At 36.2% G+C, this 19778-nt stretch overlaps 1 protein-coding gene across 2 annotated transcripts in view; it reads right to left on the reverse strand.

The window, feature by feature from the left end:
• The window catches only part of LOC107701815 (coiled-coil domain-containing protein 120-like), a 54836-nt gene that overhangs the window by 22511 nt on the left and 12547 nt on the right, over positions 1–19778 (reverse strand). Inside the window, exon 1 of one of the 2 annotated variants that reach the window (XM_016503930.1) lies at positions 6940–7445. The exons of the other annotated variant lie outside the window; for it this stretch is intronic. The gene's annotated coding sequence lies outside the window, so the exon portion shown is untranslated. Of the gene's footprint in view, positions 1–6939; positions 7446–19778 lie in introns of those variants that run through there. 2 annotated transcript variants of the gene reach the window in all.

Consider the following 19778-nt stretch of genomic DNA (forward strand, 5'->3'; position numbering starts at 1 on the left):
AAAAAAGCATCATATGACCCCTTTAAGGCATTTTAACTTTAAACCATCGCTTCTGGCCAAAGTCCATAATCCATATTAATGCTACCGCCAGTAAAAAAAACATCCCCTGTTGTCCTCTCAAAATCAATCGACAAATATGTTTTGAACTGCTTTCACTTGTCAACGGTGCTTGATCCATGCATATTCCTCTCCTGATTCAGACAACATGACTTTTTCACTGGAGAAAGCAATATTATGGTTAGAGAAAAATAGAGAAACAACGGTTTGAAGTTAAAAACATCTTGATGGATTTGTTTCTTACAAAGTACTAGAGTTATATGGATAACTTGTGGATTATTGTGATGTTTTTATCAGCTGTTTGGACTCTCATTCTGATGGCACCCATTCACTGCACAGGATCCATTGTTTCTCCAATTTTCTGTTTCTGATAAAAAAAAGTCTCCAAATCTGTTCTGATAAAAAAACAAACCCATCTACGTCTTGGATGGCCTGAGGGAGAGTACATTTTCAGTAAATATCAATTTTAAAGAAACAGCAGCAAGCCTGATAAGTTTTAATGGTCAAAGACAGGATGAAAAATCTTAATTACTATCGTTTTGAGGAAGAGTGATCTTGATTAACAAAGCTAAAAAAAAACATTTTTAAATAACGCATAACTAAGGACAGAAAAATAGTTATTGTACCATTAGATAATTCAATCATTTTAGATTTAGCAAACATCTATTTACTGTGATTCATGCTGGTTGCCTCAAGAAAATAAAAAAAACATACACTAGCATCCTGGCTTCACTTTCCTGGATTTAATCCACCAGAGCTCTGAACACGTTTTTCTAGCATGCTTGTAAAAGACAACAAACAACAAGTGCACCATGACAATTACGTCCCCCACATGAAAACCTAATCATAGTCCTTTTGTTAGGCCACGGACAATAAGTGATGCTTTTATCTCACATCCAAAGACCTCTATGCACATAAAACTCTTTCAAGTCAGATGATGGGTAGGAAATGCTGTCACATGGGGGACAGACCGCAACAACTACCTGTACATCTGGAAGACACATGTTACACAAACATTCGTCTGAGGGCGTCTACAACATCCATCCACCGCTAGGTAGCACGTTACTGCGAACCACACTGGAGGCTTCGACAACAAAAACACTGCCTCTGAAATCTGTTCTATATTGATCCACAGCCAAAGCATCATATTAAATAAGTATTCTCTAACAGTACAAAGAAGACGGCCTTCAGAGACTCGATTCTGGCAACGACGGTAAGCACCGCACTGCTGCAGCGCATAAAGACCAAACAGGGATTGAGAAATCTATCCCAACCATTAATAGTCTAAGTCAGGCTTTCATAACAGTGATTCCGAATGCAGAAGCTGCTCAAAATCAGAACATTGTGTGTGCGGGCAGTGCGGCAAAAATTTTTTAATAGGCTCTTGATGCCTGAAGAAAATTTACAGCTTTCTTTGAAGTCTTTGAACTCCGTGGTGAAAATCTGAGCAATGAATCAATGCAGGTTGAGCAGAGCATGTTAAAAATGATGACAACTACTTCAGCAACAAGTAGGACACAGACAACACAGAAATAAAGGCTAACGTTCTTTAAATAATTATTTTTAGACTGAATTACTCATTCAAATTAAACTAAAATTTAATTTAAATAATATATTTTTAAGAATATTAAAAAAAACAACTTTTTAAAAGTAATATTTAAAAAAATAATAAAAAATAACATAATACAATTTAAAAAAATTAAACAAAAATTACAACTAGATTGTGATTTTAAAATAACACATAATAAAATGTATTACCCAAATGTAATAAAGTTCCAAAAAAATAAAAAAAGTAAAAATAAAACCTAATTCAAAATAATAATAAAAAACTACAATATTTTATAAATAATAAAAAAACTACACTGATTCTTAAAGGTTTCAAGTGTGTTGCTATGCAGTTGCTAAGGTGGTTTCTAGGTTTCAGAAGAGTCCGCCACCATGTCTCTACAATACCTTAGGTCCCACTTCCAATGTCAGTATATGGGATTTTCCATAAAAATCATATGTCTGATTTCTAAGAAAGAAAAATAAAAAACAACTCGTATACAATTTGAGCCATCATTCATGTTTGTAACAAAAACAGAAGAATTACTTGCCATACTTGGGTTTAGTGCATTAATAAAATTGCATATTAAATCAAATCACTGAATTTTAAAGCACTAGTAGTGGCAAGCAATGTTTGCGAAGGTTCATTAAAATATGAAAAAAAAAAATGTATTTACAATATTCAGTGGTGCTTTAAAAAAAATTACAGAGACAAAGTGAGGAGTGCAGATATATCCAGAAGGAGAAAACATGAAAGAGCATTGAAAACACGAGATAATTATGAGTGGATTAGACCTCAAAGAGAAACACATGGGCTTTAAAGAGACTGGGCACATTCAAGCAGCTGGAATCATATGGATGCAAATTGGAACCTCATTTGAATATTCAAAGCCAATGGGAAGGATTTTGTATGTTTGTGTGTGTGTGATTGTGTGTTTGAAGGTGATCTCATCCCGTTTCAGATCAATGTTCCACTTCTGACAACAACCGACAAGTTCAGTTTCTGCACTACCGTATAAGTATCTGAGGCTCTTTAATTGACCGTGGAAAGATTCAGACTGAGATGGCGGTGAGTCAAAGAGCCAGTTGGTTAATAGTGCACTCTGAGATCATTCTGGGTTGGGTTGGACTGTAGGCGTCAGCACTTTTGTGTGCTGTACATATACACATTGCTAAAAGTCACTCCACCCGCCAAACACAAAACTACAGAGAGAAATCATGCTTTAATTGAGGTGTTGAATGGGTGCAAAGGTGGAAACCGCCCTGTCCGGAAGTGCTACTGACAGAAATACAGATGAATTGTTTGCGAAGGTTCATTAAAATATGAAAAAAAAAATGTATTTACAATATTCAGTGGTGCTTTAAAAAAAATGACAGAGACAAAGTGAGGAGTGCAGATATATCCAGAAGGAGAAAACATGAAAGAGCATTGAAAACACGAGATAATTATGAGTGGATTAGACCTCAAAGAGAAACACATGGGCTTTAAAGAGACTGGGCACATTCAAGCAGCTGGAATCATATGGATGCAAATTGGAACCTCATTTGAATATTCAAAGCCAATGGGAAGGATTTTGTATGTTTGTGTGTGTGTGATTGTGTGTTTGAAGGTGATCTCATCCCGTTTCAGATCAATGTTCCACTTCTGACAACAACCGACAAGTTCAGTTTCTGCACTACCGTATAAGTATCTGAGGCTCTTTAATTGACCGTGGAAAGATTCAGACTGAGATGGCGGTGAGTCAAAGAGCCAGTTGGTTAATAGTGCACTCTGAGATCATTCTGGGTTGGGTTGGACTGTAGGCGTCAGCACTTTTGTGTGCTGTACATATACACATTGCTAAAAGTCACTCCACCCGCCAAACACAAAACTACAGAGAGAAATCATGCTTTAATTGAGGTGTTGAATGGGTGCAAAGGTGGAAACCGCCCTGTCCGGAAGTGCTACTGACAGAAATACAGATGAATATGACTGAACGGTGATGTTTTCAATGTTAAAATACCTTATATCCCAGCTCAATATGCAGAGCATAGGCGGAGCGTGTGTAAGGCTGGCCACGGGGACTTGGGGCAAAAATGCCACTAAATTGAACAAAAATGCCCCTGCACAAACAAATTAAATCTATTACGTCTGTTGCCAACAAAGTAAATATGAATAGACAGTGTCGATTGCGGCATTAAATTAAGATCTGCTCATGTTGCACCGTATTTCATTTTAGGCGTTTTTACAGTGTTGCGCATTTCAACCAATCACACACGATTCTGTTGAGCTTATGAATGCAATGGCCAATCAGAGGCGTTCAGATGAGTCATCGTTGAAACTCATCAGTTTTGTTGAGTGTGAATTCCGGACTCTTGCGAATTCTCTCATCATAAACAACAAAGCGCAGATGTACGTACAATGTAAGTAAGAGATTCATTTCACAGTGTATATATATACAGCTTCAGTGATTATAACAATAGTTTTTTTTTTTTTTTTGAGAGTGCTTAAACTCGCGATAGATCAATGTTAGTGATAATGTCACTTTCTATATATCATTTATTCGCTGTTTGAATAACCGTGGAAAGGAAACGTTATATAATTATCAATTTCTAATGTTTTTATTAAATTGTAATCACGTTAAATACAAATTCAGTCCCATTAAAAAAAATTTTTAGCCTACATGACACCCATGTCTGGTTCTTGCCTAAAAAGACGGGTTTATGATGTTTAATACATTTGGCTGCGTTTAGCCTTACATTGGAGTTGGTTTACCCTCCGCCTATGATGCAGAGACAACTATTAGTAACCTATTTGTAGTGTATATCTGTTGGTCCAACTAATAGCGGATGAGTAGAGTGTTCAGGAAACCTGTCTGAAAACAGTCACTAATTGTAAAAAAAATTGCACACTTCACCTTTAAAGTACTCACGAGACGAAGTAATTGCATGACCTATTGATGATCAAGCAAATACAGTATGTCATGTGCTTTTATCTTTAACCTATGATCATAAATGTTTACTACTTAATCATAAGTTCAGCATTTTTTGGAGTGAAATCAACTGTTCTGTCACGAACTGGCATTCCATGTTGCACAGTAATAGGTGTACATAATAAGTGATACAGTATACTAAAGTAGGCGTCTTTGGGACTGCCCCACATGGCATCACAATGAGATCACATTAAACAGTTTGTTTCCTGGTGTCTGCATAAAATTTCATTTGCTTTCCTTCCTTTCATTTCTTTGCGTTACTACTAACTCAAAATGAAATGTATATATTAGGAACACATTGTAAATAACACAAGGGGGTGTTAACATTTCTGAAGTCAATCTCAAAAAGGTCAAATATGAAATATTATGATATGACATACTACACTTGCAAACAAACAAACACCATCAGTAAAAACAGCACAAGAACTCAACAACTAGAAAATCAGCCTGTGATTCACAGTTCGGGCAGAACCACAACAGTATGTCATTAGATCAGTCAGTTGTCTCACATGTGGTCACTGGACTCACGCCAGTATATATTGATGAAACACAGTTTAATGTTAACTATAAATGACATTTAAGAAAATTACATATACATATAAGATACCTAAGAATTATTTTTACAAAATTATGCACAGATGTTTTATATTTCGTTCAATCATAGGGATATTCAGATCACTAACTCTAAGTTTAAAAGTCATAATGCTTGCCTTATCAAACATTACTAATAAAAAATTAATAAAAGTAATCCAGTGTTGGCGTCATCCGTTGATGGTCAATATGGGTTTGTGGGTTATGGGGTCATTGTCGGATTAATCACAGAAATGTCTTTAATTTCTTTTTGGACACAAAATACATTATAAATAGGTTACATCACAGATTCAGCAGAACAACATTTGCTTAAAGTGAGGAAGTGAATGGGAAGTTAAATATAACCTTGCTCCAACATAGCAGAGAAAAGTTCATTTATAGCTATTCATTAACCTGATTGATTATAAAGATATGCATTAAATCAAGGATTTGTTTAGGTCTTGTTTTTAATGAACTGACTATTCCTGGGGGCTGTTTCATAAAACAAGTTTACCAAACAAGTCAGGTTTATTTCAGTTAGTCTGGCTTATTGTCAGTTGATTTGGTTCAAAGTAAGTCAGAATAACTGCAATAATCCTGGTTTGTTTGGTAAACTTGTTTTATGAAACAGGTCCCTGGTCTCAGGAGGTTATCAGTGTGTTTGAGTGAGTGTGTTGAGCATGGGGATGTGACACAGACAGAAGCTGGTTTCTAGGTAGCTCTACAAACACTTCAATAATCTCCTTTAGCACAAAGCAACAATAAACTTCTTCAAGTGACACTGCAGGCAAGTCAACTCAAACTTCACTGGCAGATTTTTGCCTGGAGTGACGGCATAGACAGACAGTTTCAGAGAGCTTAGATCACCTAAACCTACAGCTAAAACACAAATGATTAAACAATATATGACTGCAATGACAGCTGCTCAGTGCAGAAATCAATATTCTTGCATAGAAAAGAAGACAGCTACAAATAAGCCTATTGATAAGGTAGCGCCAGCTGATCAATATTTACGAAAGTTGGCAGTCTAAAGTTTAACAGATCTATTATTTTCCTTCTAAAGATAAATCTTCATGGAGGTTCACTGCAAACCAAGCCACACAAAGGCTTTCTGTGTGAAAATCACCACCTTGAAAATGGTGAGCAAATGCTCGCGTGCTGCCGCTCAAAATGGTCAGTGTGAAACCCAAGTCCCTTAAGGTCTTGTTAGTGCTGGCCAACCAGTCCAACTAGTCCAACAGACACAACGAATCGGGCCCGAGTGCCTAATAAATTAAAAACTAATCCTGTCATCACATCCTCTTCCCTGAAGGGCTGGATTTTCAGAAGTTTGGCATCCTAATGGTTTTCTTCAGATGTATCCCGAGCTCATGCTCATGCAAACAGAGGACTGTCATCAAACTTTGCAACATCTATGCCCTATAAAATGTGATTATTTAAGTGAGAAGCAGCTGCAGTAATCGCTGGAAATGCTGCCAGTATAACACTCCTCTCATAAGGTGTGTTTAACTACACCACAAAATTATACATTTCTGAAAACAAAGATCACAAGAAGCTGTTATTATGACAGTAGCCATAATGTCACGATAAAACGTCATGAAATCCAACTGATATATTGCTTCCAAGTCCCCATACAAAAAAAAAAAAAAAAAAGACGGGGGTAACACCATGGTACTTGGCCACAATATTTCAAAAGTACATGTTAAAAAAAAAAAAAGCTTGGTGTCATGCGTTTGAGAATATTCTAAGATTTCAGGCTTGTTTTAGAGATGTTATAGGCTACTCGAAATCTTACCTGTAACATTAAATGTTTAGTGCTGATCTGCTCATCTGTATGAGTTTAAAGGGAAGTCAGTCTGGTTACAGTCTATCATGCATCAGCTGTAAGTTATCCTTATCAGAGCAGGTAAAACACCGGCTCAATTTCGAGGTGCAAAAAACAGCTGTCAGAAATGATATAAATCCGCTGACGAAGTTAAAACGGAAAAGTTATCGAGTTTGAATGATAAACCAGTAGTCCAATGCTGCGCCATTCAGATCCGGTGACTTTTCAGTGCAGTTTTTCGCTCTGAACTCAGCGCACTCCAGCGGACCGACCCAAACACACGCGCAGGGTAAGCCTTGCGGCTCGGCTTATGAATATTAATTACGTAACATGACGTCCACCGGGTACGTTGAACTGATTGGCTGCAAGCTGGCCCTTTGAAGGTGGGCTCTAGCGGGGCGAATGGATGCTATTGTGGAATCCTACCGTAATTTATGAATATTTAATAAGGTTACGTAACAGGACGCTCTAGGAGAGTTACCACGCAACTGAATAATAAAATTGATAATTACCAGGTAAGTTTTCGCTATAGTTAATTTACCTGCGGATATTTAAACTTAAAGCTTCTTTTTATTTCTTTAAATTCATCTCCAGTTCTCGTCTCTGACCGCCTGCACTGAAGCAACAGTGTTTAGCTTGAATTACAATGCATTAAAATAATTAACTTCACTTTCTTTTAACTCATCAAATTGGCATTATTAAAATGTATAATAATAAAAAAGATATTTATTAAAAATCAATACTGCTGTTTTGGATTTGTGGCCAGGTTTTCATTAAATATTAAAGTTCTGAAACACAGTTTCTTCAAATTCAGCTGTTCATAATACTGTTATTTAATCATTTATAGTTAATAAATAAATATTATAAAAATGTATATATAAGTAAATATAAAAAATTGCTGTAATTATAGATATTTGTTAGTACTTTTTCACACTCGGTCTGCTATTAAATTTCTCCAACACAGCTGTTGTGCTTTCCATTGAGTATGTGTTTGAATTCCTCATGACTCTTGAGGTTTCAGAGATGTCTAAAAGAAAGTAGAGCAGCAGCCTCATGGTAATCTAGGTGCTGAAAACTGAGACTGTGTTTCGGCTGCCTTCAGTTTCCCTGAGGGACAGAGCTGTGCCTTCATTTGCAAACCAATTGGCTTTAAAACAGGATTTCTATTCACATGTAAAGGATGTCATCTACATGAAACAACAGTTTGATCCTTTAAGCTGCCCAGAGCTCATATTACACTGAAAATGGCAATAAAAAGGGAAGTAATACACAATCATGTTACATATTGAAGAAAAAGAAACAAAATGTTGTGTATTTATTTTGTGCAATTTCCAGAAGTTGTGATTTCTTGACAGTATGTTTAATACTACACTGTAAAACAAATTCTGTAGTTTTTACAAAATAATTTTGGCAGCTGTGGTTGCCAGAATAATGTTGTAAAAAATACAGAAAAACTGTAAACACATTTACGGCCAAAAACTGTACATGATTTCAACAAAATACTTTCAAATGTGGAGTGTCATGCAGGGAATTCTGGGAATGTCAGTTTACAGTTTTTGACTGTAAATTATACATTGATTTGTTAATGTTACTTCTAAAAACTGTCAAATTAACAGCATTTTACTGTAAAATTACATGAAATGTCTGGTTAGATATTTTACAGTTTTTCCCTGTATAGAGTACAGGAACTTACTGTTAACCTATTAACAGTTTTTTTCCGTAGCGTTTTTACAAAATTTTACAGTTAAAATTACACTTATTTTTTACAGTGTAATTTTAAATTTTAAAAAACTTGTGTTTTTGTGTGTATATATATATATATATATATATATACATACATATCTTAGTTTTTTTCTTTATTTTTATTTTTGTTAAAAGTCCATTGACTATAAGCACCATTTGTTAAAAAAGGCCCTTGTTACATACTTGAGAAAACAGCCACAGCCCAACACGTCTGCTGTTAATGTTCCTGAACTGTGATTTTCACGAGTAAGTGACAAATGCAGAGCATCGCCACATTAAAAAAAGAAATGAGTACAAGTAAACACTTTTAATGCATTATAATTTGTTTTTAGGCATTTGGGAAGACCCTGCTAGCAGTGATCATTAATTAACATTTCATAAAATGCTTTGTGAGCAGGTTAATCCGTTAATTAGATGGTTTGATCTTAACCAGCTACTTTATTATACTTGACTCCCACCATATAATTAGACATGAAGTGAGGCAGGATTACAGATGACTCGGGTTCTAATGGTCAGTATGGTTAGCGAGCGCTTTTGCGGAGCAGCTGTCATCTGGGATTTACATCAGCGCTGCAGTTTAATTTGAGAGCGAGGATTTCAATGAAGGGAAGTTCAGCTGGAGATCAGAACAAAGTGCATCTCCTGCCCTTCCTGGAATTCTCCGCAAGAACATTCTCACAACGAATCCCGCTGAAGGAGAGAGAGAGACTTAGAGAAACCCTGCTGGGACCAGACCCCTCTGCCTCTTCATCAATCACTCCACAGGACGGGACAACAGTCTCCTCCTAATGAGACTGACAATGCCGCACTGGTGTCTGCGGTGTCATGGTTCCTGCTTTGTACTTATCCAATTAACCATTACCAGAGGCTCCAATCAACATGACAATTTACAGCCTGAAATTCTGAAACTAATGTGACACTAATGCAACATTACACTCTGGTAACACTTTATTTTACAGTGTTCCTGTTGCACATGTAACATGTACTTACTATTATAATAATAAATTATGCATAATTACATGCAAGTAACCCAGTTAAGCCATATAGTACATGTAGTTAATTAATATTACTCAGTACTTAAATGTAGAATTACACTGTAACAAGGACACCTTCAAATAAAGTGTAACCCACACTCTTATAGAAAAAAAATTCATCCATGTCTGTAAGCTCTAAGAAAATCTATATGCAAGTTTCCTCCTAAAAATGAACAAATTAGCATATGAATTTCAATTGTATATTCTTTTGTGGGACAAATGACCAAAAATATTGAGTCATCCATTATTTAGAATATTTGCCATGAATATTTGCCATGAATAATTAAAGTGGATTATTTCCATCTAATCACTTCATCTATTATTATTTTAGCAACATTGATGTACTATTTTAGTGTGTTCTTGTCATTTTTATTACTGTTTTATTTGTATTTGTTTATTAATGTCTACATAGTTTTTATTAACTTTAATTTCAGTTTTAGTCCATTTTTATATATATTTTATGATTTTATAATATATATAATATAAATATTTTTAAGATTTTTTTATAAATGATAAAATAAATTAAAATAAGTAATTTTATTTTATTCTAAAAAGATGTAATTAACATAACTTGACCGCTCAAAATTGTTTGCTTTGAGAAAACAAGCATTTTATCAAAAATATGAGCAGATTTCTGCAAAAAATCCTCTGAAATAGTTGTTTTTCACCAATCCTGAAAAAGAAAGAAAGAAAGAAAGATTTTAAGTATATAAAAGATTACCTGGATATATACAGTACACTAAAGTGTTATCTAGCAAATCTCAACTGCTTGATTGTCTATATTGTCACAAAATGTAAACTATATTGTCACCTAGTGATTTATAATGCACATTGTCTCAAAGCAGCTTTACAAAAAAGCACGATGTTAATGTTTACCCCTTATAGTTGTACATTTACATTTTATGACAATACAAAAATGTATTTTTTTCCAAGATGGTAGCTACAGCCTCAGCGTTCACATTGCATCTGTGTTAGCACATTAAAATGGGGTTAAATGTATTTTAACATTGAAATTCTTAAAATAAAGTCCTCTGTTTAAGAACAGATTACCTGTTAAGTAGATCACTGGACTCTTATCTGCTGTGCTGTGACCACACAGATAAACCCAGCGCTCTCCCCACCGTGACCGTGAAGCTGTGGATTAGTGTAGAGGAGCATTTAGAGTTTGGATCTGAGGGTTTTTTCCCCGGATTACTCCTGGAGAAGTTTTAGAGAAGAAAGATGGAGAGAGGAGCGAGCCAACTGGCGTGAAACTAAAAAAGCAGCATTAAATATGTCAGAATCAGCTGTTACCCCAAGATCTCCCTCCTACGATGCCTGGCCGCTGTGGTGCTATTGTCTTAGACTCCGTAAATCTCTTGCGTTCCAATGAAAACTCATACATCATAGAGGTGTGAGTCTGTTTGTTTAAATCTGCTAAAAAATGCAGCACGAAAACACAACTTTATATATAGTCTATTCTTGGTGCACCAGTATATGAATAATTAAAGTCCTTTACACATCATTTCGGTTTGGGATTTGGATGTTATAATAAGCAGTTCGGCTCACAGGCCTTGAAACATGGTTTGTTTCATCCCATGCCAACGCTTCAGGAATACCACTGAAAATCCCTCTCAGTCCATTTCTTTCAGTGAATGGATGGACACCAAGTCGTCAATCTGTGGTAGAGTCGACATCCTTCTTTGAGCACTGCTCTGTTTTATGTTGGGGCTCTTGAATGGGCAGCTGTTGGGTTTAAGGTCACTCCCCTTGGGCAGCATTTGTGGTCTTGGCTAATGACAAACACCTGTGAGAATCGGGAGTGGGGTGGAGAGCATTTATGTCACGATTTGTTAAACAGATGGCAAACATCTCCCTTTGGCTGCCCAGTCACCACAGCTCATGCCAGATTCTCTGCCCCTCCTTTAACGAACCTCATCTCCTCTTATGACGTACAAAATCTTTGATGTTTTCTTTTGAGGAATCTTCTCAATCTCAATTTTCAAGTCAAGTCAAATGTACTTGTATAGCGCTTTTAACACTCTCAGAAAAAAGGTACAAATGCTGTCACTAGGGGTGGTATCCTTACGAACGGTACTAAATTGCACTATTAAGGAACTAAAATGTACAAATGTACTAAATATGGACCTTTAAGGTACTAATATGCACCGTCTAGGGATAAACATGCACAAATGTGCACACTTTGAAAAGGTACCATAACAAAGGTAACAGCTTTTGTACCTTTTTTTCTGAGAGTGCACAATATAGTTTTAAAGCAGCTTTACAGACCATCATGATATTAATGTTTATAATATATAGTCCCATTTAGCAGATTGGAGCTGGGTGATAATATAGTTTACGGTTTTACAATGATACAAAAAATGTATTTCCAAGATGGTACCTGCATCAGCATTTACACTGTTATATCTGTATATATCTTTAACACTGGAGAAAAAAGTGCCCTGTTTAAGAATAGATTTTAGCATTTTAAATCCAGTTTTGTGTAAAAACAAAACAAAACAAAAAAACAAGTATTTTGTTTTAAATGTCATTTGACAGAATGATCAACTAATAAGCTAATAATGAGAGTCAAATTGTACCAGCTTGTTCTGGAGAGGAGCATTGTTACTTTTTCATTATTACTTATCTTAGAAATATTGCCCCCTGGTGGATAAAAATGCATAGCAACACCCTGGCAACCACTTGCAACTTCTTAGCATTATTTCCACAGCTGACCTAAAACCACTTGCAACTTCTTAGCATTATTTCCACAGCTGACCTAAACGCAAAAATGACGTATTTTTACAATTCTGTACATATCCTGCACAATGGTTAAATAAACTTTGCATTATACCAGATCAATACAGATCTATTAAATTTGTGAACTTCTTCCCTATACGGTGTGTTGTGTCTATACACAACAACAGAGTGAAAAGTCTGTTGTCTATCTATTCTATGAGAGAAAAATGTTTCAATGAGTGTGGTGTTGCAGATGTACATGCCCTCAACAGGACGACACTTCACACAGGATGACAGACAAGCGTACGGTCATGTGAACATCCCTGGGCAAAACTTCCTCTACTTCCTCTTAAAGTCATGAATCACTTGATGAACTGCCTGTCCTGCGACAAAACATAAACATACATTCATCCAAGCCCATAAATGACTAGTATGAGTGTCCACATCCTATAGACCAGTGATTCTCAAATGTCATGATCCAAAAATGAGTCACAGGTCTGTTCTGATAGATTGCAGACAGCAAGGAAAAATACATCATATAAATGTGTAAATGCATATAAAATGCAAATTATTATATAAATCCAAATAATAATGATAAAAAATATTTAAGAACATAAATGGCTAAAAATATAATAATAATAATAATAATGTATAATTCATTATAAATATGAAATATAACAAAAGATAAAAATATATGAATTGTGTATAAATACTGTAGAATGCAAATTAGTATAAAAATGCAAATAATTCTAAAAAATATACAACATAAAAATATAAATATAAACATATAATTATATTTTATAATTAATTTAAAAAATGTAACAAAGGAATATATACATACAGTATAAGGCATAATTAATTACAAAATATAAAATTACAACAATGATATATATATATATACATACACACACTCACAAATGCAACTAAACAACATATAAGCATTAATAATTAAGATTATTTAGTATAATAAATGTGCTTATCAAACTACTACTCAAACTACTCAAGTTACTGTAAAACTATACTTTGCATATTATTGGCTAATCACAATTTAGAAAGAGATGACTAAGTTAATTTTCCTATTCAGTTTATGAATATTAATTTTGAATATTGTTGGACCGACAGTTAAAGATAATGTTACAAATTTTAATGGTAGGGTAGGCGTTTTTGGAAAGGCTGGTAATATAAAGTTAGCTTTGAAAGCAATATCCCCACCCTCCCTGCGTAATCACTCTGCAAAGCCACGCCTCCTCCAAATCACCCAAATTCTCACAGACAGACCATGGACTAACCTGCGACACAATGAGAGACGGTGTTGATGGAGATTTGAATGCAACGCTGTCAGATTACATCATGTCTCATACACTGGTGACAAAACATTACAGTACAAAGTGCATAATATTACAATAATAGCGCCTTTCATTCTTGCTGGAACGCACTGATGACGTATCATGTCTGTGCAAACAGGGTGCTCAGGAGGTATGCAAATGCATATTTGACAGGACAGCCTATCATAATGTTCGGACGAACATTTTGATTGGACGAACATTTTATGGTCCTACGCCTTCCACAAATGATATAAATACATATTAATTAATTTAGACCGCTTAACTTAGTGACTGCCATCGGGATGCGAAGAGACTTTCAACCAGCATAACAAAAAATGTTTTTGAACCAAATCACCTACCTTGCCTTTAAGTATTATTTTAAAGACATTTTTTTGTTCATTATCAACATTCTTGGTACTGGGTTGGGTCCCAACTTCCCAAAATCTGGGTCATGAGCCAAACTAGTTCAGAACAACTGCTATAGACAATTTCTACTCTAGCACAATAGAAACTTTAGTCTGTGTCCACAGTGAGACTGTTTGCATATATTAATTTCCTCTGATTAAAGCTTCTGTCAGCACCACAGCAGTCTCAGCCACAGACTATTTTTCATCTAAGTGTTTTGATTATTATTTCATGCAGTGCCCCACTGCCCTGGAAGAATTTCTCGCTCTGGCTCTCGGCGGTTGAGCGTGCGATCCCGCCAGGAGCCAGCGTAGACTTGCAAGCAGAGCTTCAAACAGCATGCGTTCCCCTCTTCGCTTTGCTTTGATTCTGAACGGGAGGGGTGCGAGTTGCCAAGCAGAAAAATTCAAACAGCGTGTCCTCTGCTCACCCTCCTCCTCCACCACCCGCTGCTGCAGTGCCAACTTATCAAGCTCACATCTCCAGACTACATAACACATCATCATCACACAGTATTAAGGCCAGCTACAACGATAAAGATACTGTTTTAAAAATGATTCTGAATTCAAAAGAGTATCAGAGTTCACATCACAACTATAAAGGTGCGGTCATATGCGAAATTTTGCCGGTGTCCTGATATTTTATCCTACCCGTCAGATTGTCCTACCAGGGCTTACTGCGCATGCGCACATCAATATTGTGTCCTTTTTATCACGCTGAACAACAATAATTACTGTATTTGCATTACTGTAATGGTAGGTTTAGGGTTGGGGTAGGTGTAGTCATCAATAAAACACAATCTACTAGGTAGAAACATTTATTTATTGTTGGTTTACAGCCATAGCTGTATTCCTTCTAGCCACAACTGCGAATAACACATAATTACTGTATTTGCATTACTGTAAGGGTAGGTTTAGGGTTGGGATAGGTGTAGACATTAATAATCCATAATTTGACAGGTAGAATTTTTCGTTGTCAAATTGTAGCCTACTACCTACTGTTTTAATGGGAGGTAGCACAAATCGACAGAACACCGGCAAAATCCAGTCATGCTAACAGGAACGCGTGCGAGTTTAACGTGAGGGGGGAAAAGTTGACAAAGACCAAGTTGGTCACACAAATTCGCCGCGAAGACAAACAGAAATCAGATTTGAAAGTGATTTCTGTGTAAACTGTACGTCATGTATCTCCACGCTATTGACAGTGGGCAAACGACTTGTTTTCGCACATAATATTTCACTAAAGGTGACCGCACCTTAATTATAACAGCACAGAGGAATGATATCATTATCAAACAATAGAACTGATGCCTTGTTCTATTTATCACGTATTTATGACGTACTGACACAAAGTTCAAATGATTTTTAACTGTCGCTTTGTCGTGTCCAGTAATAATAATAATAATAATTAATAATAATCGCGGTGTGTCGCGTCCGAGGTACACGGATATTGAATAACTTTCAAACCGATTTTTCCACCTGACCAGCTATAAAAACACTGACAGCCAATCAGAATCCAATCAACAAAACGTTATTCAGTTAATGATGATATAGTTTCAAATTTCAAAATAATTTCAAATTTCAAAATAACTGCAGTGTTCACTTATAACAAACAGAACAACATTATCATGCACTGGTGTGGACATTAATATAGTTAATATTCTTGGCATGAACAGGCCTTAACAATAACGATACATATATGGTTTTCTAAATGTAAAAGAATAGCAGAGTCCACACTACAGCTATAATGATAACTGCACATACGAATGATATGTTGGAATAACTTTCAGAACTTTGTTTTCCAGCTGATGAATAATAAAAACATTGACAGCCAATCAAAATTAATCCTGGTTTAAAAATGAAAATTCTGTCATTAATTACTCACCCTCGTGTTGTTCCAAACCCGCAAGACCTTCGTTCATCTTTGGAACACAAATTAAGATATTTTTAATGAAATCCAAGAGCTTTCTGCCCCTGAATAGACAGCAAAGGTCCTACCACGGTCAAGGCACAGAAACGCAGTAAGGACATCGTTAAAATAGTTCATGCGATTGTGACATCAGTGGTTCAACCATAATTTTACTAAGCTGCTGACATAGAACATGCAATTGCTGCGTCTTGTTTACGTGCAGCTCGCAAGCGCATGCATCAGTACTCTCCATAATGGTAGAAGATGGTAACTTGCAGGAGAAAAATTGCTGAATAAAATCATTATTTTTGTTTTTTTGCTCACAAAAAGTATTCTCGTAGCGTCATAAAATTATGGTTGAACGACTGATGGTCACATGGACCATTTTAACGATGTCCTTACTACATTTCTGTGCCTTGATCGTGGTAGTAACCTTGCTGTCTATGGAGCTCTAGAATTTCATCAAAAATATCTTGATTTGTGTTCCGAAGATGAATGAAGATCTTATGGGTTTGGAACGACATGAGGTAAGGTTATTAATAACAGAATTTTCATTTTTGGGTGAACTATTCCTTTAAATATAGCTTGAGTATTTAAAGCGACAGGCAACATAACTGGAGTACACACTTACAACAAACAGATGAGTTGCTTTGGCGTGGAGGCTAATAGTTAGCGTTATTGTTATCTTAATAGTTGTAGTACTTGTGCCTAATGTTTGGATACAACCAGCACGAGGCTTCACATAAATGGTTATTATTGGGGGGTGTTTCAACAGCATCTGGCTTTCATGAGTCGCCGCCATTAGCAGACAGAGATGTTAGTCGTGTTATATGTCTCTTATGCTTATGCTTATACTTTGATGAGATGAAATGGCCAAACGTACCTGCTTTAGTCTGCTTGTGTTTGTGTGCTTCAGAGAGGCTGAACAGCTGCGGCTCATGAGGGAAGCTGAGATAACCTCTGAAAAATAACCCAAACACTTCACCGCTTTCTTAACTTGTCAAGACCTGTTGTTCCCACAGTCTTCAGAAAACCTCTCTGGGCATCAGCAGGGGGAATGCAGGTCATATGGCTTAATATCAACAGCACTGATGATTATAAGAATAACAAAGATATCAGTCAACAAAACCAAAGGCAGCAAGGTAGAGTAACAACAAATTGCATTAATATGGTACCTGCAAGCATTAAACGAGCATTAATAATAAAACCTTGGGTTTGTGGTTTGACATCAAAGAGTCTAAAAATGACAGAATGGTTTATGCAACTGAATGATCTGAATTAAAAAAACACAGTAAGCACTATTGCCAGGTCATCTGCGATGCTTCATCACTAGAGGGTGTCCAAAACACAGGACAGATTTTGATAATGGAGTGTAAAGCTTTTCACACTGTGATGGATCCATGGAATATCATGCCTGCCAAGAATGGACAGATTACAGTATATAAGCACCCTCCTAAAATACAGACATGATAAACTACAGCCAAAGAGTGCTGCAGTGCAGTAAAAAGCTCAAGGTAGGTCACAGCATAGAAAATGGAGGGGGAAAAGAAAATATATATAATTAACATAAAAACGCATGAGTAAAAATACATACATAAAAAAATATGCATATTATAAAATTACATCATTATAAAATACCATATCACTATAGGGTTATTAATATTATAATATTATTTCAGTATATAATTTATTATAATACTCAAATGCATTAAAAATTATTTCTATATTTGACCAAAATCCAAACTCGCACTAAAAAGTGAGTTTTTACTGTAGTCCAGAACTGATGAACATGAAACAACGGAGTAAAAACGACTGCAATATATGATAATTTCGAATTCATTTTTTTAAACAATATTAGGATATAGACAGAGGATCAGTGTTGCCAATTTAGCAATTTTGTAGCTAGATTTAGCGACTTCCCCACCCCTTCTGAGACTTTTTTCAAAAGTTTAGGGACAAATATAGCAACTCCTTGGACAAACCTTATCTAAGTTCTCATCTTGCCCACTGATCTACATTAATCTTTATATAGATCAGTAAATTTGCCATTGTGATGTCATCTAGTGACATTAGCAACCAGTTTTAGCTACTTTCAATTGAAAGCAGTTGGCAACACTGATCACTACACACTTGGTTCCAAATCAGTCACTTAAGAGGTTCCATCTTAGTTAGGATTCTGCCTTAGAAGACAGCTGCCTGTGTAGGCAGTAGTCAGCTAGGCAGCTCAGTAGTTTTTGGAATAGAGCCACTGTGACATACCTCTGTGGCCCCATCAAAGCGTTCTTTCAGCACAACACCGACCCGGCGGAACGGAGGCATGACCTTCCAGCAAGTTCTGAGCTCACAGGACCCCGAAACACCATGACACTTACACTCAACCTGCATGTTATGGAGGATTGCCTGAACAAAGATAGAAAAAAGCATGAAAACCAATATGCATTTGACGATAAGTTTTGATAAACATCTTGCTTGCCTTCCGTCCTGCTTCATTATTGTGAATGTTCATTAGCGGTCGCCCTGACGACATGCCCTTAGCTCTCTCTGGCTCGTCCACAAAGGTCTGAGAGAATGCAACGCCATAGGCCGCCATACTGGGAGGATCGCGCTGCCTCTCCGCTATTGAGTTCAGGGCAGTATTTTGATTTTCTGTTGTGATTGTGGAAAATGTCACCATTGTTTGTCATTCAAGCTGCATCGAGAATTGCAAAAGTAACTCCGATCATCGTTCTGAGAGAAAACTGGACAATGCAGTGTCCAATGGACCCCAATGGAAGCAGGTCGTGGAGATGACAAGAAGACGCCGGATAGTAAATCTATTAATAATGTCACCGATTAAACCCACTGCCTGTCACTCAATAAAAGAATCATATTGCTGCGTGTTTTTGAAAGGTTTGATTCTGTTTGGTTTAATAATTAACATCACCTTCCAGAGTATGACTCTCACTCGGCTTGTGAATTAGCAGAACTTGAACAGGGACATTAAAACGCTTAACACAAATAACGCTTCATGTGGCTTAATGTACCAAGACCGTGATAAAGACACAATTGTAAAGCATATACTACGTGCAGATACGCACATAAGCCCAAAATGTGAACGCAACGTGTTTATTTACACGTTAGGCGTTTTCCTGTCATATAAAGAATGCTTAATGTACCTGGACAGTGATATTTAAAGACCACATTCTGTACACACCTTACTAATAAAGCATAATATCTGCAGAAAAACTGATGAACCCAAAATATGAACTTTAAATACTGTTTTAATGCATAAGCGTTTTCTTCATTACGATTTTTCTAAAGGGATGAAAACGCTTAACGTGTAATTAAATAAGTTGCGTTAAAGGGGTCATATGATGCTTTTTTAAAGATAATTATTTGGTGTATTTGGTGTAACAATATGTTGACATGCTTTAATGTTCAAAAAACACATTATTTTTCAAATACTGTACATTATTGTAGGTCCTCTATGCCCCGCCTCTCTCAAAGCTTCGTTTTCTACAAAGTCCCTCCTTCCGACAAGTGCAGTCTGCTCTGATTGGCCAGCTGACCCAGTGCATTGTGATTGGCCGAACACCGCAAGCACTCTGTCGGAAATGTAACCCTTACCATAATCGCGAGCTTCATCTTTCAAAATAAATGTAAAGACAGAGCCCGAAAGGGGAACAGAGTCGCGTGA

Source organism: Sinocyclocheilus anshuiensis, unplaced genomic scaffold (genome assembly GCF_001515605.1).
Source record: "Sinocyclocheilus anshuiensis isolate Anshui unplaced genomic scaffold, SAMN03320099.WGS_v1.1 scaffold258, whole genome shotgun sequence".
NCBI classification, from domain to species: Eukaryota; Metazoa; Chordata; class Actinopteri; order Cypriniformes; family Cyprinidae; genus Sinocyclocheilus; species Sinocyclocheilus anshuiensis.